This window comes from Pseudopodoces humilis, chromosome 6 (assembly GCF_049639895.1).
Source record: "Pseudopodoces humilis isolate 2021_Gansu_Grassland_sample_001 chromosome 6, ASM4963989v1, whole genome shotgun sequence".
In the NCBI taxonomy this organism is placed as follows: Eukaryota; Metazoa; Chordata; class Aves; order Passeriformes; family Paridae; genus Pseudopodoces; species Pseudopodoces humilis.
The window spans coordinates 33,055,723-33,082,558 of record NC_142205.1 but is presented as its reverse complement, the minus strand read 5'-3'; the positions used below and the strand labels follow the sequence as shown (position 1 = coordinate 33,082,558).

Genomic DNA, 26,836 nt, shown 5'->3' with positions numbered 1-26,836 from the left:
GATTAATTTCTATTCATGCCTGTGAACTTCTGTCACATTCCTACTCAGCCATCTCTTTTCCAGCCTGAGAAATCCTGGTTTACTAAGTAATTTCTTGCATGGAAGCATTCATTCTTGAATAGTGTCCAAATGGGATACTCTTGCAGTATTTAATTCCAACTTAAGTGCCATCTGCTAGTAGAATATTCTCTGCCAACGTTTCTCTCCACCACTTAATAAGAAAGGTAGTAATGTCTAAAAATCAAGAATGAGGTATTTCTAATATATGTCCTTTGGCTTCTCCAGCAGCTGCTAAATTCAGTTTTACTCAAAGGGTTTGCTCCTTGCTTTTATTTGGAGTGGTGTGTTGAAGGTTTATATTTTGCAGCATAGAACATTATCTCTGCTGTGCATGAACTGTTCTCAGCATTCAACCTGCGGTCATGCAGCATTAGCAACATTCAATAGAACATCGTGTTTCTAGGAGGAATTTAATCAACAAAAATCTTATAGAAGAGCGAGGCAAGAAGGGTTCAGAGAGTCTGGATTTTTTATTTTTTTTTTTTTAATAGATTTCATTACGGAAATATCTGGCAATTCTCACCTGCTAATTCTTCAGAAGTTGTTGAGGTTGAAATAAAAATCCAACAGGCACCAAGGCAATAGCTGACTGAATAGTTACGCCATTCATTTATTGCTTTTGGCTTTATGTTATGTAGAAGAATGAAGGTTGGAGGTGAACTAGAAAGGGTTTCCTTTCATAATTGCTTCTGGCATAAATTTCCTAAGGCTAATTTAAGGCATCTTAATTGAAATTGAAGTGTTTGTATGACTGCCTACACCAGCCTGGTCCAGTGTGCAATTTGCAGTTTATAAATATCTGTATAGATGCATACAGTTCTGAAGAACTGAACTTTTTCCCAGATAAAAATGCAAATTACAAAAATGTAGTACCCTTAACTAATATAATATAGTAGATTGAGTCTGTATTACATAGAATGTCTTGCTGTGGATTGCTTTAGACACTCAAGTTGTCCGTGGTCCAAAAAATCTCTAACTTGCAGAAGGCTGCGAGCATCTTATAGGATAGTCTTCCAGTGCTGTCACCCCACAGCTCTTCCACTCTTGGAAGCAGGATTCATGATCAGTCTGTCTTAGAAGACTTTTACCAGAGATGTAATATGGTAATGAATGATGTGAATTCATTTTTGCAGTGCTGATTTTTCTCCTTCATACGTACAGCTGTTGCTATCCAAATTGCATCTCATGCTTCCCTTTCTTGAACAAGCAGAGAATGCTACTTGTTAGTAAGTAATCTTGCATATTGATGTCCTTTTATAGGATGAAATTTGAGGGTATGTAATAGTTTACCTTTGGAGACTAACTTTTAAAGCTTCTAATGGTACAGATGAAATGTTAGGTCAGAATGCAGGAAAGGGTAATATGTGAGAACATTACCAAGCCTATGGAATTCAAGTGACATTTTAGGGAAAGTTTTATCTGATTGTTCCCTGACCACAGAATCAATTTTTATCTGAGAGGAATTATTAAGAAATATTTTTAAAACAGAAATAGTGATTTTGGGAAGGTGTAAAATGGACATGTGAATAGATTATATAGAAGGAGACCTGGAGGGTGCCAAGTGTCAAATATATGCTCTGCCAGAAAATGCATGGCATAATTTAAGTGCTTAATAAGAGGGTTGGGATGCATGAAACGAATTTACACTTTCAGAATGGCAATGATGCTATCTAGGATATTTAAATAAGATTGGGATAACTGAAAATTTTATTTGTTTCTCCAGAATTTATTAAATTTATTAAATAGTTCTCTAAAATTTCTCATATTTGGAGAATCATGTGTTTCAGTAGGAACTGTTTGTGCAGTATGTTGCTGTAGTTTTGTTGTCCCTCTGTCCTGACAAGGTGAATCTTTCTCAGAAAACCGTAGCAAAAGAGGAAGAAAATTTTCAACAGAGACAGTTTGGCATTTGCTCAAGCTGAAACAAAGTGGCTGGATGTACTTAGTACTATTCAAGTGTCAGAGATGCCATTCAGAAACTTCTGTAATGCACAGCTGAAATCCTAGCTTTGAATTTACTGACTGTACTGCTGCAACCCTGTCTAGGCTGATGGCCTTGAAAAAAGAAAGATATGTTTGTGTATAAATACACAAACATAATCTTATTTACTATATTTCTACTAATTAGTAAATGCAGGGAAAAATCATAAAATTACTTATTTTAAATTATATAAAAATTAAGATTTATAAGTAACTGGATCAAACTAAAACTCTTTAGACACATAAGACTCCTTGACACTCTTTAAAAAGAAGATAAAAAAAATTACTGTGAATTGTCAAGGAGCTGCAAAATAAATCCTTGGACCTTTTCTGGATAAGTTCAAAGAACTGCTGAAGATGATGCAATTTCTCTCAAGACTTCTGGTTTTGAACACATTTCAAGTAGAAAATCAGTTTGCCTTAGTCCAAGTAGGAAATTTTATGGGTATGGTCCACAGAAGGATATGGTAATAACAGTGTTGAGGTAAATGGTAGATGGACAAAGATATTTCAAGGTTAATAATTTCTTATGTTTTTGATTCAGAAATTCAGAGGCAGAAGTCCCTTTTTTAATTGTTCAATATCACCTGTTCAAAATAAAAGTAGTTGTGCTCATCATCTAGAATTTCTGAAAAACACATAAACATTTTGTCTATTAAATTTTAATAGCTACATTTGTTTTAAAGGGGAACAATATGGACAATGTTCTCTTTCTATTCTCACTAGATGCTACAATCAAAGATTTTAATAAGTATTTTGAGACGCATTACATTTTAGTATATGAAATAATTTCTACAGGGAAAGTGAAAAAGGATTCATGATTCTTCTTTTATCTACTTTTTTTTCCTTACCAGTGCTATCAATGATTTTGTTGCATCAGATCCTCAGGACTAGGGAAATACTGCAGTTCGTTCTTTATTTGAGTTTGATAACTCTTAGAATCATGAATTGTCAATGGCAAGTGCTCTGTAAGTTATTGCCAGACAGTGAAAACCTTCTTTGTGCCTTGGTTTGTATCAAAAAATAAGAGTAATTTCACTGCAGTCATATAGGATTTTGTTTCATGCTAAGGACATGTTCACTCTATTGAAAAACAGTCAGGTTTGTGTGAGCTGCAGAGATTTCAGAAAAAACAAAGCAAAAATATGAAAAATTATTTTTCTAACACAAGTACATATAAAATTACTTTTTGTTGTTACAAACGCAACAAAGAAGTGCATTGAGGGAAAAGTTACCTAGTCTATTTAAAAATGAAAAACAGACATGGATTGGCATAAAAAGGGCATTTTGAAAATTAAGTGGTTTGCATATAAATTTGTAAATATGTATTAGTAGTATTATATGAAAGAAATACCCACTGAACCTGTACCTGGCCATAAGATTTATTTAGAGTCTTTATTGATGTCCTTTGCAAGCTAGTTTGTGGTTTTGCTTCTTTTTTGAATTATAAGGTAATCAATAGCTTGTAAAAGTAAATAATGGCTTCAGTCAGTGCACTAGATAGCTGTTATTTATCCAAGATCTCACTTCAGCTATGAAATTATAAAAGGTATACTACTGTAACAACTACAATAATTACTTTAATTGTACTGTAAATAAAATAGAAGGTTCATAACCACCTTTTCTATCAGATTTCTCTGAGGGCTATAATGATTCAAGGAGCTTTCACTGTACTGTAGCAGCAAAGATTATTTTTATTAATTTAAAGACTATACAAAAAACAACTGTAGAAGTAAAAAAAACACTGTATAAACAACAGTATTACAGAATAAGTGGGTTTCCATCAGCAAATAATATAACATGATATAATTATATTTTCCCTCAAAAACAAAACTGTTTTTTTCAGTGTTTCTTTCGGTTTTGGACTATTAACATATATCTTTCCTAACTCTGGTAGATAAACAGCCTTGGCTTGTATGCCATTTCTGATACTGTGACTTAGAGCTTTAATTTGATTCTGATCCCTCAACACACATCATGTGTTCAGGGATGCGTAAATTTGAATTTGGAGGATTCCTGCTGACTTCTAAGTAAATAGGAATTTATGCAGGCACCAGCATTCTTGTAATTATTTTGTTGGTTATCTTGCTGGATCACATCTAAAAAGCACAAGAATAATCTGAGAAGTATATGTGCAAATATATTACTGTAAAAAACTGTACGGCTTTCATCTCTGTAAACTATAGATTATAAAATTGTTTTCATTATTTCAGAGTTTGTCGTAACATCTTTGGCTAGAACATCAAGAGCCTATCAAAGTTTTCTTTGTAAATGTATCTAAAAGACAGATCAAAAGATTCTGGAACATTCACCCTGTGTGTGGCATTGCTTTCAAATTCTCCCCTTAGGTAATGAAGATTTTACCTCAATAAAAGATCCTATCTCTGAAATCTGCAGGAGTTACAACTTCTTGGTTTCTGGTTCCTTCATAGTTTTTCACAGTTCTTTTAGTTAACTTTTGTTCACACCTCTATTTTCTTCCATAGTAGAATCTGTTTTTCAAGAGTTTATTTCCTATTGAAGCTGTGTGTAGCCCAAAAAGGATAGTGGCATTTAGATCCTCCCTTCCCCTGGCATCATCCCATTCTCCTTGCCAACACTTCCCAGTCTCTGAGGTTCAAAGAAATATGCTCACCTTTTTCATGTTATTCTTGTCTCTTCTGTGCATCCTGGCTGTCGCTTAATAGAAACGTACATGTGGCATGTTGTACGTATGAGCTACTTAAGCAGAATTAAAAATCTTTGCAGCCAACTTCAGGAATCTTTCCAACACATCCTCTAAAGCTCACACAGTGCTTTCATTGCATATTTCCAAAGATTAAGAGCCCATTTCTATAAATTCATTACCTGGAAACATACAAATTTTAGGCAACTATCAGACTGTAACAACACTAAGTTTTTTTTACCATTTTTCCACTTCCAGTTACTTTTTGAACCTCTTTTTTGTTTTTTTTCCAGCAGAAATCCCCCTTTTTCCATCACAGCTCCTGCACACAGAGAAGCAAGAAAACAGGTACCATCATAGCTTATTCTACATTACTGTGGTGTTTCCTCTCCTAAACGGATTTCTCAGCTTTCTTTTAGGTAACTTTAGTTCACTTATGCATCACAGACTTTGGTCAAAACTGCTTCAGGATATGATTTCTGCCTAAAACTTGAGAATTCATTAGTGAAATTTAATTTTTTCTAACAAGCTCAGGAGTCATGATGATTTTGGTATATAAATAGTCCACAAAACTGATATAAGTAGCTTCTGTCTTCTTGTCTATGACAATTAAAGACCTGCCACAGCTAATTACACCACATACCAGTGATATACAGCTTCTTTTTCTTTCCTTTCTTCTTTATCTTGACAGAATTCTTTTAACAGAAACTTAGTAGTGTCAGTTATATTCTTTTTTTGAACATGCTACTAGAACATGTATTTTCAGATAACTGAAAACTACTATATGTAGAACAAAGTCTTGTTTCATTTTATACAGATTTAGTTCTTTGTGAAGGTGAGAAAGTCTTAATGTGAATCTGTTAAATGTTTACTGTTATCACTCTCATCCCTTTCCACCTTATCTTTTTTTTTAGAGGGCACTTAAAGAAAATAATATGCTTGCTATGCCATAACATCCTAGCAACATCCTCTCTCATTACTTTAACTGTGTATGTATTTCCTCTATATAAGGGGAAATTTTACTGCACAACAGTTTGATCACAAGAGACATCAACAAACTTTTTCATACTAGGACATGAACCAATTAGCTCTGTGCATTCCATATGGATATACCCTGTCACAGGGTATAAATATAAAATACAAATACTGTGATGTACACTGAAACCTTATCAGGCTCAAAGAAGTATCCTAATTGTGCAAGTAAAAAGAGCTGCTGTAACAGGGGGCATTTGTGCCTGCAGGCAAGTCTTTGATTCTGTACCTTTCCATCTTGTAACATTCTGCACTGAATATCCTTGTAGTCTTTCTCAGCACAACCTAAAAAAACCTCAAATAATTACAAAAGGCAAGAAGAGTATCACCTTAGCTGCCACTGTACAAGAGATTCTCCTGCGGTGGATATCACTTAACAATTAAGTGGACGATACTAAAGTAGTCATTCTTCTGAAAGTAACTGAACATGCTTGAAGAATCTATAATGGCTTTCAAAAAGGTGTTTTTGTAAATAAATCTGATCTTTGATAAATTAAATACATTTAATTTCAGATTAAATATTTTTAGAGTCAGAATCCTTAACAAGGTGTCAGTAAGCAACCTCCTGTTTTCATGACAGCCAATACAGCCAGAACATGCAATATGAAACCCCTCTGCAGGGTGAGCTTTGAATACGAGCAGCACTGTCCAATGTGTTTTGAACTCTTCTTTGCAAGGGTAATATTACATATATTCATTGTGCCTTGATATCCTCATGTATGCAAAGCAAGAAGAGAAAGCTGACAGAATACTGATTTCTCATTAATTTTTAGCTAATTTAACAAGTTGATTTCAAAACCCTGAAGTGTTACATCCACTTTAAAAATAATATAGCAGAATTTTGACCATCAAACAACTCTGAAATCCAGATGATATTCACTTTTATTCAGTGATGGCGACCAGATGCTGAATGACTCAGTAAGCGTATCACCTCAGGTGGGACCTGACATATAATGAGTTTGAGCTACAATGACTAGTAATTAAAAACCTGTAGGTGTTTGACTGGTAAAGCACCACTGCCAATTCTGAAATATATAAAAAATATATCAAAATCTCTTTTTTTTTCTTTGTTTTTCTTTTTTTTCTTTTTTATTTTTTTCTTTTCTTTTCTTTTTTTTCTTTTTTTTCTTTTTTTTCTTTTTTTTTCTTTTTTTTTTCCTCTTGTGCAGCTTCTTAGAATATAGGAAGGGTAGGAGATTTCTACTTTCTTCTTTCTTCTTGCATAGGTTTAATGGCAGCAGGAACATGCAGTACTATGTACAGAGCTGTAAACAGAGTGAAAAGAGCTAAAACAACAAAACTTAATAATTCCAAAATCAAGTGATCAGGAGTTACAAATATTAGAATTAAATTTGCCCGTGTAAATTTCAACTAGGTGTTTTTTATCTATCAAATGCTACAATCTTCAGCTACATGATTCCTTCTTTTTTTCCAGATCATCCCTGATTCAGACCACAGGGACAGGCAGGGTTGACCAAATAGCTTTTTCAATCACCCTGGCACAAAAAGCAGTCCAAGGCATTTTGGACAATATAGTTGTTACCCTCTGAGCTTTTGCATGATACTCATCACTATTGCATGAGTTTCACTCAGGATTATCAATTTAATTTCAAACTCCACCTGTGGGGCAGGAGATTATTATCTATAATTGTCATAAGAGCCAGAGCAGATGGATGGAGCTGGGTCAAAGACTCAGAAGCAAAATGTATGATTTACAAGGAATACTAATATAGATTATTCACATTTATTCCATGAAGTGCAGTGCTTCAAAGTTCCCAAGTCCACTATGGTTTTATCAATGTGCTCTTGTTACCTCTACTGTGATTCTGATGGCACTGCACAGGAAACTGGCCTCATAAGAGTTTAACATTTCAGTAACTACATCATGCTCTTGTGCTCTTTTGCTGGCAGCGCAGACATTCCATCTTGATCTACAGGTCAGTCTTGAGTCTGTCTATCCATACACAAGCTAGTTAAAAGTTAATGCTTCCCTTCTACCTCACAGACAGAAATATTTGAGAATTTTGAGTGCCTAGCTTGAAGTTAAAAACTTCAGCAAGAATCAGAAGTCCAGGAAGTTACACAGTTTTAAGTCTATGCCTAAAATTCTGTGTCAAACAGTCACAGCGACTAAAGAATCCAGTGATCTGAGTGTACAATTTAAGATGCTGAACCCTATTTGTGCAGAAAATCATATAAGTCTATGTTCATGGCACAGCTTAATATTACAGCCATGAAAATGTTCAAAGTTGTGGATTTTCATTATTCTTTAAATGGACAACTAAGTTTCAAGACAGCTCCACAGACTCAGAAACAGTGAATACAGCCCTTGGTATCAACTTTGAGAATACATTTTAGGGGATATTCAGTACCCTGTAGGAAGTCTATGACAGGATCTAGAATCCATTCCTACATACCACAAGTTTAATAAATGGACAAGTCCTTCTGATAGCATCTGCTTGCTTTATTTCACATTTTGCAGCTTGTGCCAGAAATCTGAGAGGGGTCTAATGACTAACAGTACCCTTCATGAAGTGATTCCTATTCATGCCCAGAGCATATTCTTGCTCAGTGAGGCAGAAGAGTTTTGGGAAAAACAGTATAAGATCACACAAATATGGAATATATCAAAATGCAGGTACCCAAGAAAGAAAAATCTAATTTCTCAGCATTTGCTTTTACAACTGCAGTAATACTCTTTGCAATTATTTTTAGTTTAGTTTGAGCTTTTCCTGTTCCTACAAAAGAAAAACTGGAAATGGTTAAGTGTTGTGAAAAATATAGATTTTTTTTCCCACCCTTATCTTTATTCTGGTGGAAAGGAGCAGCATGTAAGGAAAAGCTTGGTTTCACTTCTTAGAGTTTCATTAAAAGAGACATGATTACATAATGTCATAATCATGTTTTATTTCAGTCTGGGGGTCAGAAAACAAGCTCTCTGAACTGTTTTGAGATTTGTGTCCTTTTTCACACACTAGTGGACTTTGGTTATATTACAACCAGTGACCACTAAATTACCATTGCCATTTTAACCCAACCAAGGACTACAGAAAATAAGCATTAGAACAATACTAGTTAATAATAATTACATAGAAGTGATTTTGGTAATGAATTTCATTTTTGCTGACTTGCTAGATAACCATATGGTTAACTTAAGAATCAATCAAGAATTTCCTTGGACTTTACTTAACAGGATGACATACAATTTAAGTACATGAAGTGTGATAAATACAAGCTGTCTTGATGAAGATCACTCTGTTGACTTAGATAATGATTGAATAAGAGAAGTGTAATAACAAATATGTGCATATTTTAAAGTATAAATCAAGCCAGCCTGTTAGAATTATCAACAGAAAGTTTAGTATGGTTAACACTTTCTTTAGTTACATACAGTAAGCAGATGTAGTGTCGTGCACACAGAAAAACAGTATCACACTTGCTACAGGGCATAGGCAATCAGAGATATAGTTTTATTTTACTACAGCTTTACACATTTAACTGATGCAAATAGAAAGCTGAATGTTGTATAACTCTTTTAGTACACAAGGATGCTGCTTTAGTCAGACTGAATACTCTTATGAGGCTATTTTTATTTCAGTTTTCTTAGAAGACAGTTTACAAATTTGTCTCTAACGATGAGAAGGAGATTCTTTTGCAAATCATTACTTGGCTAAAAGGACAGTTTCACCATCATTGTTCAGATTCCTTTACTTTGAATCTGAAGAGTAAACTAGATGTTTTACTGCATTGTCTATACACAGAGGTCTATACAGAAATAGCATACAGGAAAGAAAACTCACAATTCTAGTGAATATCTTTTATCCACATGATTGCATTGCAACAGAAATTGTAGTGATGTGGTCCTTAATCATGAATAGGGTAGCCTCTGAACCAGAAATGTGGTGCTTGACTGTCAACAACTGGATTACCACTATAAAAATGACTGTGAGGTTCAATTTGAACACTTTTGCAAAGTTAGGTTGATGACAATTTTTTCTATTTTTTCGAAGCCTTCAGAAAACTCTTTCCCTCTAAGCACTGATGCTTCAAAGATATAAAGAACATAGTACCAGTTTGACCTTGGGTTGTGACCATGTTTATTAACAATAGGAAGTAAGCATATTTATTATTAGAAGTAATTTTTAAAACAAATTCCTAAAGCACTAAGTTTGCTACTAGTTTGCCCATGAAATGCTACTCCCAAACTTTGTAGGGTAAATGTGCATGAGAAGAGGATAGTAGCAACAATTTTACTCAAATGTTTCTGCCTTGTAGGACAAGGAATACTTTGCTAAATGATATTTCTGCAGCCAGAGGAGAAGACAGTACTTCTAGAAGGCTGTGTGCCAATGTCTTCCAGTTCCTTCACTGCTCAGTTCAAGCAGATGAGGGGGGAAAAAAACTCAGCCTAAACTTAATTCTAGTAAAATATTTCAATTAAGGTATTTTTCAAAAATCAAAGGGGATTTAATCAGCATTGCATAGACTAATTATAAAGGTGGTCAGTACAAGTGGTATATACAACTCTATACATTATGAAAATCAATAATTTTTCCTGTTTTAATACTCAGGTGAAAATGGATTTAAAAAAATAAATTAAAAACAAAACAAAAAAAACAAAACAAAAAACCAACAACAACAACCAAAAAAAACCCCAAAACCCAACCACCGAAAAAAAAAAAAATAGAGATGAATGGTGGAATTTTCAGATTCCAGAAAGAAGATTCATGAGTGATGGATGTGGCCCAGAAAGGGAGATGGGCATATGCTCCCATAGATGCAAAGAAACCTGAAACCCCGAATTGCAGCTTGCAACTTAGAAAGAAATCTCCTAGGTGCAGGTTCATTTCTCATCAAGTTAAATCAGCTGGTGAACATCAGAAAAAGATGCTCATGTCTTGCCCAACGTCCCAGTGATCCAGTGATCATTACATTGCAGTAAATGGCTGTATTGCAAAGTCTGGTGGGTTGTTTTTTTGTTTGGTTGTTTTTTTCTTTTGTTATCTGTAAACACTCTAAGGGTATTACCCTACCCAGACTTGCTTTTCTTGGTGAAGAAAAACAACTTTAATGAGGCCTTTACTTTCCACCCCATAAAGCATCAGCCAGCCACCCCAAGAGGGAAAGTATTCATTTGCTACTCTGGTTTACTGTGGTTTAGGTAAATCTCCAACAATTGGTGACTTGATTTAGAAGTGCTAAATAGTTGCACAGAAAAGCTGTGGTAGCCCTGCTTGATCTTCCTGATTGTAAAGCCAGGGAACCTTTTAGGTTTATTATCTTTCGTAAGTTAAACTGCATTAAACTGTACACTTAAATCTAAGGGTGTGAAATGTGTTTATGTTTGAAGACACCATATTTGTTTTGAAGGTTTGCTCATCTGTTAGAATATGATCTCTGACAAGGTGCTCTTTTTTTCCTTGAGGGTCACTGAAGGTAGGCAGCAGTCACCTTTATTTTGTGAAGCAGAACAGGAAAGGCTGGGCTAAAAATTGCAGTCTGATGCTATGTTATTAAGCCCCATATGTTGCAGCCCACAAAAAGATGGTGTTGCAGAGAAATGTGCCAAGTTTATTGGGAAGAGAACAGATAGCTATAGAAAGAGAGAAAGAGATACTTTTTTAAAGTTTATAGTTAAGGCTGCAGCAACCTTTTGATTGTAGACTGAAATGCTGATACAAGAGCTTTTTGCAGTGGACTTAAGGTGGAGAACTGAAGACAGGCACATTTTTCTCAGAGTACCAAATGTGTTGTGGTTCCTCATATTCTATATATGTAAAGTTGAGGGGATTTTGAGTCTGTCAGAAGAGAGGCCATAAGGGAGAAAACAAAAGAACTGGAATTAATTTCAGTGCTGGTTTCACTTGCACACGCTGTAGACTATCAGCATAGTAGATAATATTTCTCAATCTACCTGTCTGCTTCTCATGAAAGAAATTATACCTATCATTTATTTTCCTATTATGATGTTTAGGGAGCATGCCAAGTATGCACTAAATTAAAGAGATAGCAGTAGAAAAGCAAGCATAATGATCATTCAGATTTCTGAAAAAAATGCTCTTTAACATAGCTTTTGTTCTATAGCAGAAGAAGGAGGGTAGGTCAAGGCTACAGCTCAATCCAGGTCCTGTTCTTTTAGCTGCAATTAATTTTGTACTATAGGTAATTGTCGCAGCCTGTTGCAGTGGCAGGCTCTTGTCCAGGGAGGTTACACCCACCAGTGACTGACATGGGAAATCAACGAGATGCGTTTCCACTTGGTTAAGCTCAGGAACCCATTTATTGTGGCATGACCAACACATGAACCAACTCAGCTGAATCCAGAGACAGAGAACCCCAAACCTAGGCAGGGTGGTGGGTTCTATGTTACAGCAAGGGAGAAGCCCCAGGGGCGCAAACCAATAGGAATATAATAGGAGGGGTTAGTGCAGAATACAACGAATTACAACACAAGAAAGGCAGAACACCTCGGGCTGACACCTGGTGAGGCATTTTGGGGGTGGAGCAACTTTTTCTGGGTTTATAGGAAAAGGTGTGAATCTACTTTTCCTGGGCATTAAAGCCACTCTAAAATCAAATCCCTGCCTCCCTGGGTGGGGGCAACCCACAGGTAATCCCATGATCAGATGGATTTCCATATATACCCTGAATTGCAAAGCTTGAGTATATAGCTTACTGGCAAGAAAATGATGGATTTGTTTGTTGGATTTTGTGAATTTTCTTCTTGGAGGGTAGATATTTTTTTCTTATAATACAACTTGTTGATATATGGTGATGTAACCAGCCTCTGTTTCACAGAACTTCTCTAAAAAGGAGTAAGTACCCAGCCACTGGTAACTGGATCACTGCTTTCAGTACTAGACTGCTGCACTATATAGCATTTTGAGCAGTCATCTGTTTTTCTTTTTTAAAGTTGTGTATTATCACTTATAAATCATTAGTTCCAAAATGCCTTTAAAATTTTTCCTACAATTTTTCCCTGCACATTTACAGTGATACTGCCTTTTATTATAGGACACAGACTACTCCTTGCAAATCAGTGCTATTTTGAGCACTCTTTGTAACCTAAAATAAATGTATAACATCTATTCACTACAGTATAAAGGACTTCTCCAGATGGTTTGATCATGACAGATAACCTTATTTATTGTGATGACAGTACAGGGGCAAGCTGCACCTGTGGTCTCTTCCCTGGTCTGTCTTGTAGGCTTCTATTTCAAGCGACAAACCTTACCCACACTTTGGCAGGATTGAATATGGCAGTTGACCTAACTTCAGACTGAAGCCATGCTCTCAAATTCTTGCTCCAGTTTCATGTCAATCTGTGCCTTATTCATCCTTTATACAACCTTTACAAGTGTTTCCTTCAGATAGACTATGCACCATTTCTTCTTTTACTTTACTGTTCTTAGTCCTGATATTAGGACACTGCTCCCTTTTCTGATAGGGTGAACCTGGTGAGCCCAACTGTAAATTTTGGTTTTGTCTCAGTGATACATTTCTGTAAGGTTTTGTGACAAAGATCAAAGTTGCAAAGAGTATGTCCCTAAAAAGATATGCGTTATCCATTCCCTGCAGGAACACATCACTAGTACAGGAAAGGTTGATCACAATAGGTTCACTTCCCCAGGTCAGTGGAACATGCAGGTGGCTGAGCTGCAGGAGGTGGTGATAAGGCTGTATAACATCAGGGAAGCTGAGAAGGAGTTAAATAGCTGTTTCCAAGTGCAGTCTGCAGGGAACCCAGAGCCTGCAGCCAAACAGCTGAAAACTTCCCCCAGCAACACACACACCGTAGGAAGGGGGCCAGTAATACATAAGAATGGATGGCAAGGGCCAGCAGGAGAAAGAGAATTCCTTGAAGCCTGAGGTGCCCTTACAGAATCCATTTACTACTCTGCAAACTGAAGAGGAAAGACCGGTCACCTCAGGAGAGCTGCTGGGGCTGAGTGATGCAGTCCAACCTGCTTCCTATGCAACAACCAGTGCAGCTAAGAAGAGGCTACAGGTAGGAAATAGTAGGTGACTCTTCTGAGAGCTATGGAGGCACCCACTTGGCAACCTAAAGTGCTCTCTAGAGAGATGTGTTGCTCACCTGCAGTTCATATCAAGGATGACACTGAGAGACTATAAAGCCATATACTGACTCCTGGCTGCTATCTGCTGCTGTTGTTTCACATGGACACCAGTGATGCAGCCAGAAGCAGTCTGAGGAGTATTAAGAAGGATTACAGGGTCCTGGAAGCATCAGTAAGGGACTCTGGAACACAGGTAGTTTTTGCACCAATCCTGCTAGTCAGAGGAAAGGCGTTTGAAAGGGCTGGCTGACTCCAGTGAATTGACACATGGTGACACAGCCAGGGGTTTATCTGTTGTGCCATGGGACTCATTCTGAGAAACCTGGTCTGCTGGGGGCTGATGGAGCTCATCTGTCAGAGGAAGACAACAGCATCTTCATTCATACATTTAACAAGATGATGAAGACTTTAAATGAAACTTTAGAGGGAAGGGGAATTTTAATCCATTCTACTTCTATCAGTTTGATGCCAGTGCTGGCAATAGATGCCCAGAATCCTGTAGAGGTATCGCAGGCTAGCAGGAGAGCACATGAAGAGCAGCACAGAGGAATTCTGGCCGCTTCAGCCAGTAAGTCGGCTTCATTGGGGGCACAATTAAATGCCTCTATGGAAGAGCAAGTAGCATGAGTAATAGACAATGATTTAGACATGTGCATGCCTGTAGGGATATGATCTTACTGGCATGTAAAATTGCCAGTGGTGGGGTGGCTTCTGTGACGGGAATATTGGAATGGAAGGATATAGGCTCTTTAGGAAGAACATATATGGAAGGCCAGGAGGTGGTGGTGTTGCCCTCTCTGTCGATGAGCAGCTGGAGTAATGGAGATGCCTGGGGATGGATGAGGAGTCAGCCAAAAGCTTCTAGCTGAGGATAAAGTGAGTGCAGAGACAAGTGACATTATAGTAGGGGTCTGCTACAGGCCACCTGACCAGGAAGACCACATGTATGAGGCCCTTTATAGACAGATAGAAGCAGTCCTATGCTCAGAAGGCCTGGTTCTCATGGGGCACTTCAGCTACCCCAGTATCTGTTAAAGGGACAGCATAACAGAGTATTAGCAATCTAGGAGGTTTCTGGAGATACATTCCAGGTGATAACTTCCTTCTCTGAATGATAGAGGTGCCAACAAGGTGTCCATGCCCATGGTTGAAATTAGGTGGTCTTTTAGGTCCTTCCCCGCTAAACGATTGAGCGTGGCAGCACAACTCAGTACAAGTAAGCATGATGTTGCTTAAAACATACTATTCTCTCAAATTTAGGCAACCCCAGGAACTTAATTTTTAATCTCAATTGTTTTTTCACAACGTTTCATTCTCAGTATCTCACCTGCACCATTTTTCCAGTGCTGCCTTGATCCCTTCATTTCTGTGAGATTTTTGTTAACATTTCAATACCTTTTTTGATCATAAAATTCCAACAAGTGAAAGAAACCCATTAATCAAGCTGAAATCACACAGCCAGAAATTTTGCGATTAGTAGTTCTTCTACTCTTGTCTTATTAGGTCTTGGAATTTCTATATTATATTTTATCTGTGATGACTTCTTTTCCTCAAAAAGTTTTATCCAACAAGCTGTAATGATATCAGCCAGCCCAGTTAAAGAGCACAAAATATTTTTAAAACGTTGCCTCTGTGTTCCCCAAAATTATTAATTTTTTTTATATTACAATTAATATAGACATAATATAAATATATTCTAATGAAAACTATGATGTTCTTAACTTCACTTTTTAAAAATGTAAGCATTTAATGAAAAAAATCAAAAATTTCCCAATCAATAATAAAGAAAAAAGAATTTTGAATAATTTTTCTCTTTTCTGCTGTGGTCCTGTGAACTAACACAGAAATTGAGATAAGGAAAGTTAGGAAAATGTTAACAAATATAAAGGTTAATTGTGTACCAATATGAGGCAGCAAAATGCTGAAACACAAGTTATTGCATACAGGTGTATCTTAATTTAAAACAAACTCTTCTGTTATTCATTAGTCAGCAGTGGTTGTTGTCTTGACAGTAGAAAACATTGTGGTACTGCTGTCTGATTAATAACTTCCATTTGCAATTTGGGTGTTGCTGACTACAATGGAATCATTCTCAAAGTGACTCCAATGCTGCATGATAAATGGATGGATTTCAGGAAGAGACCTGGCTCTGTAGACAGTGCTGGCCATGGAAAAATTGCTCTCTGCTTGTTTTGCTACTTCTTTTCAGTTAAATTTTAATTCATTTTTCTTTATACTTTTGTATTTTCCAGCGCCTTATTACACACTTCTGTATAGTTCTTGCATAAATATTTTTCTGTTGTCACAATTTCAGCAGTAACTACTGAAGATAAGAAATGTTTAATGGGGTTAAAAGCTATATATTATATTTATTGGCTTATCTCCATCCCTTGTGCGAGCACATTGATATTCAGCTGGAATTTCAGATTCCTATTATTTTTCAAGACTAATCAGTTAAATGTTTCATCAGTTAACAAAGAATAAACTATGGCACTCCAGTTCCAACCCCATAGTCTGTTTCTAGATTGAAAGCTAAGAATGTGTGCTGTAGGCTTCTGGGCTCTGATCACACACTGAAGTTTGTTTTTTATAGGAGACTCAGAAATTTTCTTAAAATGTTAGTTTACCTCGATGAAAGAACACATCTATGGTGATCAATGTTTTCATCATTCTGGTTTCTCTTTTAGGAAAGAAAAAATAAAGATGTTAAATCAGGATAAAGTTATAATTTTTTCTTCTGAGTCTAAAGTATTAACCATATGAGAAACAATGAATACAATTATAGGAAAATATTGGTACTTTTTCGTGTTATTAATTTTGTGGTAGGTAGCAGGAAAGGCACTGATCAATAGGAGTAAGGACCTCTGCACAGTACTGTCCATCTGCATGTGGTTAGTGTTACAGAAACTGTAAAATCCCTGCCCATATCTCCACTAGCATCTAAATGTGATGCTACTGATAAACAGATATGAAAAAACAGAAGTTATAAACAGAAACTATGGCAGATAAATGATGAAATTTATTTACTAGGCACCGCTGAAAATCAAATTTTAGGCTTAGATTAAGTAAATACAAGTACTCACCAACGTGTCCAAGTCTATGCTCAACACTCCCACTGCAACAAGTGTAAAGATGGAAGCTCTTTTAAGTCTGGTTTGATATCTGGAAGTGCCTTTCCCTTTCTTTGTTGACCACAGGGGAAATTTTGGACAAGGCATCAAACTTTCCAACTTCAATGAAGGGTTCAAAGTTGGCCAGGGGGGCACCTGAAGTTATTTTAGTATTGTTCCTCTTTTTTGAGTTTCCATTCAATGTAGTTTAATTGCTATATAACATTCTTCACTGTAAGAAACATTTTCTAATTGTTATTTTTTTGTTATTCTTTTCCTGTGAATTAATCCAGCTTTAAGTTACTTTCATGACAATACATGATACCATGTGGTTCTCAGCAAGTTTTGTGTCTAATATTTAGTACAACTGTGTTGACATTCTGCCAGACTCTTGGTGAGAGATGCTTGTAAGAAGTCTTGTAGTTGAATCTGAGTCAGTTTAAGGCAGGTCACAAATCTCAGTCACAGTTCAGTAGATCACCCAGATTTTATTGTCTGAGTTAGCCTCTTTTATGGCTGGCTTCCAAAACAGCGTATTGGAGTAAGAGTTCAGAAGAGGCAAGCTAGGAAACATGAAGGACTGAGAAGGCACCATGCTGCTAACATGCAATCTGTACTTTGCTAGTCTTCTGCTTCAGCTTTTGGCATTGTCCCTTGTGAATAACAACAAATTGAACCATTACAAAAATTTATATAATTGTTCAGAGGAACAAAGGTTCTCTGTCTCTTCTGCAGTTCAGTGTATCTATTATATTTTCTTAATCAATAGAAGCAGCTGATAAGAAAAGAATTAAATGTTACTAGGAGGAAAGCCCAGATAGCAAGACTCAGGCCTTTTCTTTCAGAGTGTGCAAGTGATACACCCTGGATAAATCCCTTTTTCTTTTAATTTAAAACAACCTACCCATCATGCCAGCCAATATTAAACATTTCCTTTCATGAAATCTGTTATCATGTGAAAAATAACTTACAGAGAAGTAAATACCAGATTTTGCAGTATGCATATATCCATAGCAGTACCATATACTATTTTGCAACTATACTATTTTGCAGAATGAAAGTTGAACTTTTAAGTAGTAAGTTTCAGTATTAACACTCTCCAGAATGTATTGATGTGTACTTCCAGCATATCTGATAACCTGAAGCAGCCCACTGAAATCTACCAGTAAATACAGCAGTAATATTCCAAGTTGGTATTCTGGAGAGTGTTTCTGTGCCTATTCTCTAGAAAAAATTCTTGGCTGCAAAAATTTACAAGAAATAATTTCTTTACAAATATTAAATTTCATTTGGGCATGAAATATTAAAAATATTTCTTAATGGCATTGACATACAAGTGTAAATTATTGTCCACATTTTTCTGAATGTCTTTAAAAGACTGATTGCTCCCTCACTATAATGTTAATTTCATAATTCACTCTTATTTAGAATAAAACAATTTAAACAATCTACCAGCAATAGCATCTGCTTTTTTTTTGCTGTTAAATTCAGTGTTGTTTTTCATTAGTTCTCAGGTATATTGATTAGATTGGAAATTTATAGTATGCATTTCTCAAACAGGTGTTTCATAAAAATATCTGTCTCTTAAATGTATTTACAGATAGTTTAGTAAAAGACCATGAAACATAATAGCAATGAAGAAGGTCATAACCCTTGTTCTACTATTCCTGGATGCATAGTTGATATTATTCTTTTTGACATACCTTCTCTTCATTCTTCTGTGCAATAACCTTTATAATCATTATTATTTATATAATTTTAAGTATATTGTAACTTGTGTCCTTCAAGAAACTACAATATTTGTACCACTGAATTTTTATGACCATTTTTATAACTGTTTTTTCTTCTTTATTTTCATGTTGGAGCTTGTTTGTGTTTTTTTGTATTGTCTCATCCTTTCTAGTCCAACCTAAGTGCTGTTTTGATTTTTTTTTTTTAATTAATACATTATATTTCTTATTTCAGCCATAGCCAAACAAGGTTTTTTCTTGTTCTCTGGAATGTAAACTTATTTTTTCTCTAAGTTTTACTCCTTTTCATGCCTGAGTTATTAGCTGACATGTTTGTTTTCCAGACCAGCCCTTAAAATTTATAAATGATATAATCAATTATTTATACTTTATTTCCCTAGAGAAAACTAGGCAGAATATTCGATTGTTCTCAGATAAGTCATGCCATGAGGAAAGATCTCTTGGGCAGCTGACACCAGTTAGCCCAGCTTGTTTCTAACCTCTCTTGAGCCCTGAGATGTCTGAGGCCAGCCAAATCCGCCTAAGTGTTGTATCAGCGGTGAAAGACACTGACGCATTGTGCGCGCCCACTTGGCCCCGCTGCTGAGTTTGCATTGGTTTGCTTCTTGCACGCACAGTCAGAGCCGGTCTGGGCTAGGAGAGGGAAATAAAATCTAACTTCAGCTGTGTAACAGCCTTCCCTCAACATCAGCCTAGCATCAGTAATTTCACAAGGGTTGAATAATCACGTTGGCATTCATACAACCTGGCTGAAATCTGAGTGGTGTGCACACAGTATTACAGAACTTGTCCAGTTTTTCCAGGCAGGCCTGCAAAGACAAGAATATTTCTGCCTTCTGAAGGGCAAGAAGTAGATTTATGTCCTCTGCATTGTTACTAATAAAGTCTCATAGCTGTTCATTTTTAACTAAAGAACTAGTTTTATAAGTAGCTGGCACACTGTCTTCTAGACTCTAATTAAAACTTATTTTTGGTCCTTAGGTGTAATGACTACTCTTCTGAGATGAGCTCTTAATTAATGCACAGAGATCCTGAAAGTCCCACCTCTCAACAGTCATGATTGACATCCAAGGATACAAAAATTGCACTAATTGAGCTTTCCATTTATATACTTTTCTGCAGCCATCTCATCAGAAAAGGTAGGAGAACAGATGAGCACAAGAACAGTTATTTTTCAGGCATCTATATTCTCCTGAGGGCGGGGGGGGAGGAAATCTTGCAGAACTATGGAACATTTTTAACTATAGGAGTCAATTCTTCAGATTTTAGATGTAAGATTTGCTTTGACAATTATACAGTTTTTGTTAATTCATATACAGTTGAATAATGGCACAATATTCAATATTACAAAAAAAGAATACCTTCTAACTCAGTGGGCAATGCTTTGCATCACAAATAGGGTTGTATAGCAATATATACTTTCTGAATAGAAGTTGTGTGGTATTAAACTAAGACAATGGGTGAGTAGTGGCTTTTCTGGAAATGTTCTCTTAATTTTGACCCACAGTCGGTATGAGATTTTATAATATTTGTAAAACAATTATTTCTTTCTAGATTCAATTTGGTACTTCAGTAATAAACTTTTCTTTATAATTAATTTAACTGCATATTCTTCTGGGGTTAGTTAAGATGAAGTCATTGAATAAAGTCCAGTCTTTTCATTTGAGCTGAAGCCCACAAAAAGGTGCTGAGAAGAACATGGTAGGTGAAAAGGAATAACAAGTGCTGGAAGTTATCAGAGATATTTGGCAGAGCAATTGCATTGCAAATGGTATATAGGAAGTACAAGATGCAGCCAAGGGGGAAAATAAAAATGGAAAGAAGGCCAAACATATGCATACATGAAGATTTATCTATGCTTTAAAAAGTAATCCAGGGTACAGTAAGAAGATTTTCAGTCTCAGAATACTTTTCTGACAATGTTTTTTTGACTGGATAACTTAGAACACTTCAGCTTATTTATTCCTTATTTACAGCTTTAATTTCTGGTGACTTATAAAAAATGTAAGTGAAAATGAATCTCATGAAATAGGCATCAGATTTTCATGAAAAAAAAATCCATTCCATTTCAATGTTTATATATTTCTGATAACTCTGCTTGTTTCTAGAAATGGGAAGTACTCGAGGTGTGGGGGGAAAAAAATTGGACATATTTCAGAATCCTTTAAGATCCTAAAAAGGAGTCAGCAGTTTAATTGGGGGAGGGGAGTTAAGCTGGAAGGCTAGAGGAATTAGACTTTCTTGGGGAATGTCCATCCTGAAGAAGATTAAAGTATAAATGCTTACTGGCATATGCTTAAAACTGGAATAGAAACAGGTCTAGCTGTTTGTAGCTAGATTAAGGGATCCATGGGAAACTGTAAATGTGCATATTGTGGGGTCCAGGCTCTCTTTAACTTGCTTAGATATTTTACCCCTCAGCTGCAGCATAAAGGCTATAGAGAAAAGGTAAGAAAAGAAAACTAAAACAAGGATTACATAAGGGAGGTCCTGGAGAGAGAGCCGTCCCATCAAAGCAGTACAGTAATTTTGCAACATCCCCTTTGTGCCTCAAAAGGTTCTGAAAATGTGTATTTTCTGCACAAGATTACAGAAGGGGGCACACTGGGAGTATGGGTACAGAATGACTTAAGAGTCCAGGCCTTTTTATTTCTTCTAATAAAAATATAAGGACAAAGTAAACTTAAATTTAGAGTTAAGACTACAGAGATATAAATGGAGGCTAGGAAAAAAAAAAAGTAGGAATTAAAAAATAAATCATTAGAAAAGTATTTGTTTTAAATGCTCTTCATATTTAGAATAACTTTATACTAGTAGGATTAATGCAAAACTATTACTAGATCTTCTATGAGAATGTTAATTTTAATTTCTTTGTGAAAAACATTGTCCAAAGTAAGCCATGGCAAATTTTTATATTTACCTATCATTTATAATGTTACTGTGAATATCCATATTGCATGCATGAGGCAAAATATCTAGGGTTTGAGTAAATTATTCTCTTAATTGCTGCACATGCAATTTAACTTTCTCAAATAACCAAATTAAAGTGCATATTATCTCTTCTCTAATTTGGCTTTTTTGATAAAGATGAATTGTTTAAAACATTTTGGTAGAACCAAAAGATGTTTTAACTTGTTAAAGAGAACAAAGATACTTTTGTACAACATAATTCAGCCACTAGCATGTCAAGGTCTAACTTTATTATCCCGCCTTCAGAATTTGTGTACTTTTATACTCAAGAAATGGTAAAAGCTCGCTGTAAGTTGCATTAGACTGTATATATGTAGAAAGAGCTATTAACAGGAGATATTTGCATACATTCAGAGTGCTGGCAGTAATTTTAAACTGTAGCTAAAATGTATTTAGTGCTAATTCAAAAAAGTAGTTCTGGCTATAACAGCAGCTTTAAAGATCGTAGCAAATGTCAGATCAACTGAGGCCAATGTATGCCTCTTGCTTTTGGTAATCAATTAGACATTAATGATAGGTATTTCATTTTGAATAGCTGCAACAATAAATTATTCTCAGGGTAACATGGTGGAGCCTAGTCTCCTTTGGCTTTTGGAACCAGTAAAATAACAGAACATCAGTCAAATTAATAAAGTGTGCCCTTATTACACATTCTGCATCTGTACATAAACTGCCAGCATATGATCAAAGGCTGCAGCTGTTTCAGTTATATCACAGTCACATCATAGAAATTTTATAGTTACAGCAGAGAGAGTTCCAGGGACAACACAGTCACCTTGAAGATATACAGAGTTCAGTGAAACCTCATTAAATTGCACCTTGATATTATATGAAACTGGTAGGACATCTATTAAGTATGGTATATATAATTTCCATGCTAAAATTGTTTTGTATGCGTGTTTTATGCATCTTCTCAATAAATCCAGGTTGTGTTCACACAAAGCTGCAGAGTTCCATGTTTACATATTTTCATTTTGAACTGGTAGTTGCCAAAACCAAAGGATTATTCATAGACAAATGGCTGTGTTGTATTGCACATGTGAAGGCCATGTGAAGGCATTAATAAAATATGAATTAATAATTAAAATATTTTGAATGCAAGCTGGAATATTAAAGTGTGTTTTCACAGCTGTTGACATGTTTTTCCATTTCATCTAATGCTATAATGTTTTGCTTAAGTCAATTGGTTTTGTAATTGACTTTTTACAAAAGAGGAATTTCATGTAGTCAATTTTTAGTTGTAATCAGACTTGTTTTAATAACAGATTACCTCTTCTATCATACCAAGCTTCAGTCTGAGAAACAAGAAGAGGGAGAGACCTTAGTAAGAAGGTGATTCAACGAGATATTTCTGAAAAATATGTTTTATATATTAACATAATGTTCCACACAGACTAGCTAACTGCTGTATTGCAACAAAATTAAACTTGCAACTTCCTTGTCTGGAATTTGAAAGATACTCTAACATCAGCCACATTGTTCTTTTAGTGCCATATTAGAATTCACCAAAATAGTAAAACTTTATCATTTAGGTAGCTAAGCACAATAAATAGGCAGCCACCTAATCTGAGACTTGAGTCTTAATAGTTTTAATGTATTGCAGGATTTAATTCCCAAAGCAAAATGAAGACAAAAAGAACTTCCCAAGTTTACTCAAGCAATAGTTTAATAGAAAACACAGCTTTGTGTTATTAGCTGTTTTTCCTAAACCAATTCTCACTTTACAGATAAAGACACATCTGTGTATTTGTTCTGAAAATTCTCAGTGCATGCACCAAAAAAAAAAAAGAATGATTTGTAAAACTAAAATAAGTTAGGTGGGATAATAATCTATTATGGTAATAGTCAAATTGCTTGTCAAGTCATGAAGGGTTATGCTTTAATTAAGCAATAAGGCATGACAGGGTGTGAATTACAATGTAATAATTCTTGTCTAGTGTATTGTTAGGCAAGAGGCCAAAGGCCTAGTGCCACTGAATGCTGCAGGAATGAATTATTATGCTGTAATTTAAACAATTTAATAACATATTGCAATAACTGTTAAATATTACATTTTAAAATTAAAAATATGTATTAAAATTTTTCTATACCTTATTGCTCCTCTAGTAAACTGCTAAGTTGTAAAGGCTATCACAGAAAAAGAGCATTTTCTATTTAGTATATTATGTTTAGATTTCTAATGAAAATAAACTTTGAACACAGTTGTTACTGAGATATTTGAAAGATACTATTTTGATACCATTCCTTCCTAAAATAAACAGAAAACGTACAGTTCTAAGGAACAAACGCTCCCTAAATTCTTACTTCGAATTGTAGTCTAGTTCATTGTCCAATGAAAAGAAATGGCTTTGTGAAATTACCCTTACCTAGGAGCCTTGCATGCAGTGTAAGCTTTGTTTTCACCTTTACTTTTTGAAAACACATTTTTTCTACTTCCCGTTCCTCCCTATTGACAACTTTTCAAAAGACATGTCATTTATAGAGCCCTTCAAATTCATGTTTTGGACAAATGCTTTTTTAAAAATTTTATTTTATTTTTCCCCCATCTTCAAAAGCAAAGTCAATAAGAAGACAAAACTACAGACCTGTGAAAGAGCTCCCATTATATTCCTCTGCTACAAAGTACAAAACCAAAGATACTGTAAATAGTTGTAAATGTTAAAATGTAAATGTAAATGTTAAAAAAGGTGATTAATATTGATTCATTTTCATCTGTCATAAGGCACAGGTAGAAAACACCATGTAGTTGAAATGTACAATGCATATTTCCCACAGAAATATGTTAAGAAATCATACCTTGTGGGTCATGTTATAATGTTATTTCACAGTTTACATGCCGGACTGGAAAAAGTTCAGCAGGTTCCATGCCTTAACTGGGAGAAGTTAGAAGCTTCATCCATTGATACATTTGTTTGTAGCTTGGTGACATCAGTCATGGTAGGGGTATCAAAAAAAAAATCCCAAAACTATTTCTTCATACTTGTTAGGTTCAATAGAACTGAACTGAAATATAGGGGCTTTTCTCATTCTTTTGTATTGCTTTTGCAGCAGTAATGTAAATCAATACAGCTTCAAGATCTCACAGGTCTGCTGTGCCGTATCCCTCCAATCTAAACCTCTCTGTGTGTTCTGGTTTGTTTTTTTTTTTCAGTTGTGTTTTCCTCTTCAATTTGAGGCTTGCTATCCTTCAGTAAAAACAGAATTTGCCAGTTGACTTAATCACATTACAACTAATATATTTCCATTCAGTGTTGCAATTTTTGCTATAATACTTGCAGACTGTGTTTAATGCTCCTGTTTCCTTATCATCACTTCTGTACTGTAGTTTGGATGTAGCAGTAATAATAGATCTCATGTAAGAAAAGGGTGGGTGTTTCTGTTAGTTCATGAACAAAGAGAATTTTTTTTTCCATAACATTTGAATTATAAGGAAATTTGCCTTCGAAAGATTCTTTGTACACTAAGAAAATCTGTCACTATGACACAGTTCACAGGAGGAAACAATTGGTTTAATTTTCTCAATAGTTGAGTAGCTTCCTATTCTTCCTAAGTAGAATTCATCAAAAATAAACTATGTTTGACTTCTGATATGCTTTACCACAGACAGTCAAAGCATTTGCATTTTTTTCAAAGTTATTAGGCCATATCTACTTGTTAGCTTTCAGCAGTTTGCTTTAACCTTAGACTGAAGTCTAGATAAGGATTCACAGCAATTATTCATCACCAAAATAATTTTAAAGCTTGTAAGTCCTATATACTGATGTTTTTACTTCCTCCATTTTTTCATACACAAATCTGTATAAATACTGCATAGTTTTAGAAGAAAAATCAAGCAGCAACAAAAATGTTCAGGGCAAAGAATTATAAACTGCCATTTCAAGCTTCTGTTTTCAAAATAGTAATGCTTCTGATGTTTGATTAGCAATGACATGTTATATGACAAAAGGAAAAAAAAGGATTTAGAAATGGAAACTAAAAATAGTTGTGTAGTAATTTAATAACCTGGCAGATTTTATTCCATCTGTTTGGAAGAGTTTGAAAGCCATTTCCTGCTGCCATTCACACTGCAGAGGCTTCAGAGTTCAGAGATGGAATCAAATACCTGATGTGAAAATCTGCTATTATGATTCATATCCAAAGATTCATATCTTTGCCTAGAATATTTTATAGGTTTATTTAAAAAAAGAAAACTTGGATCTAAAAGTTTAGGATTATTATTTATCTGTGATATTGTCAATGCCACACCTTGAGGCAGAAAAAGTACCAAAACCATTTATTCCTTTCAAATTATGAAAGTTGTTGAAACTATTCTATGTGAGTGGGCAATTCAAGAAACCAGGTTTCTCAGATAGGTGGTCCAGGATTCAAATTCCATGAACTTTCTTTCTGTACAGTACTTTCACCCTGAAAGTAAGTACAGTGTGGCATTGACCTATCCTTTATTGTCATTCAGTGCTGATAAGCAAATTGGGGGTTTAAAAAAAAAAATCAGTCAAATTAGTGGACAGAAGGTATAAAGGAGAACATGTGTAGCATAAAACTGTGGCTGATGAACTGGCATTGCAACAAACCATAAGTACAGGCACGCAGTTTTCTGTTGATGGCTTAGCTGAGTAACCCCCATCTATCTGTATACAGCTGGATAGATGCTATAATTGGTTATTTCTAGGTGATATTTTACAGGTGTTTGACAGATGTAAGAAAACATAAATTATGTTTTGTCTTTAATAATGGAAAAAGCTCTAAGACTCATGGTAATGTTAATCGAATTGGCAGTATCAGACTGGGGGAGTGAAAACATAGGTTAGAAGTCTACACAAGCTGCTGTCAGCACTATAAACTGATTTTACACAGAAAAGGGTCTTTTGCATTTGGCCATTCAGGAAAAGAATCAAGGGAACACTGAAACTTCATTGGCAGCTGGAATTTGGTTTATGGGTTTTTTTCCCCTAAGGTGGTCAGAAACACAGATAAGTGTGTTTATAAAAAAAAAATCTTCCTTTTCAATAGCATTTTCATGAAAAATTAAAGCCCTTATGTAATGCACTTGCCACCCATTTGCACATTCTCGTGCTCTTTGCAAGTTTTAAAATGCTCTGGCCCAAGATTGTATTTTATTTCACATTAAATACTAATTAGAAATTAAAATTAAATAGTTCATTTTAATCACAATAAAAAAGGAGTACTGAT

General features: G+C 35.3%; 1 protein-coding gene across 1 annotated transcript in view; it reads left to right on the top strand.

Moving 5' to 3' along the window:
• The first annotated feature begins 19,689 nt into the window (after positions 1–19,689).
• The window catches only part of TENM3 (teneurin transmembrane protein 3), a 594,796-nt gene continuing 587,649 nt past the window's right edge, over positions 19,690–26,836 (top strand). The window contains exon 1 of the mRNA XM_088056014.1: positions 19,690–19,815. The gene's annotated coding sequence lies outside the window, so the exon portion shown is untranslated. The remainder of the gene's footprint in view (positions 19,816–26,836) is intronic.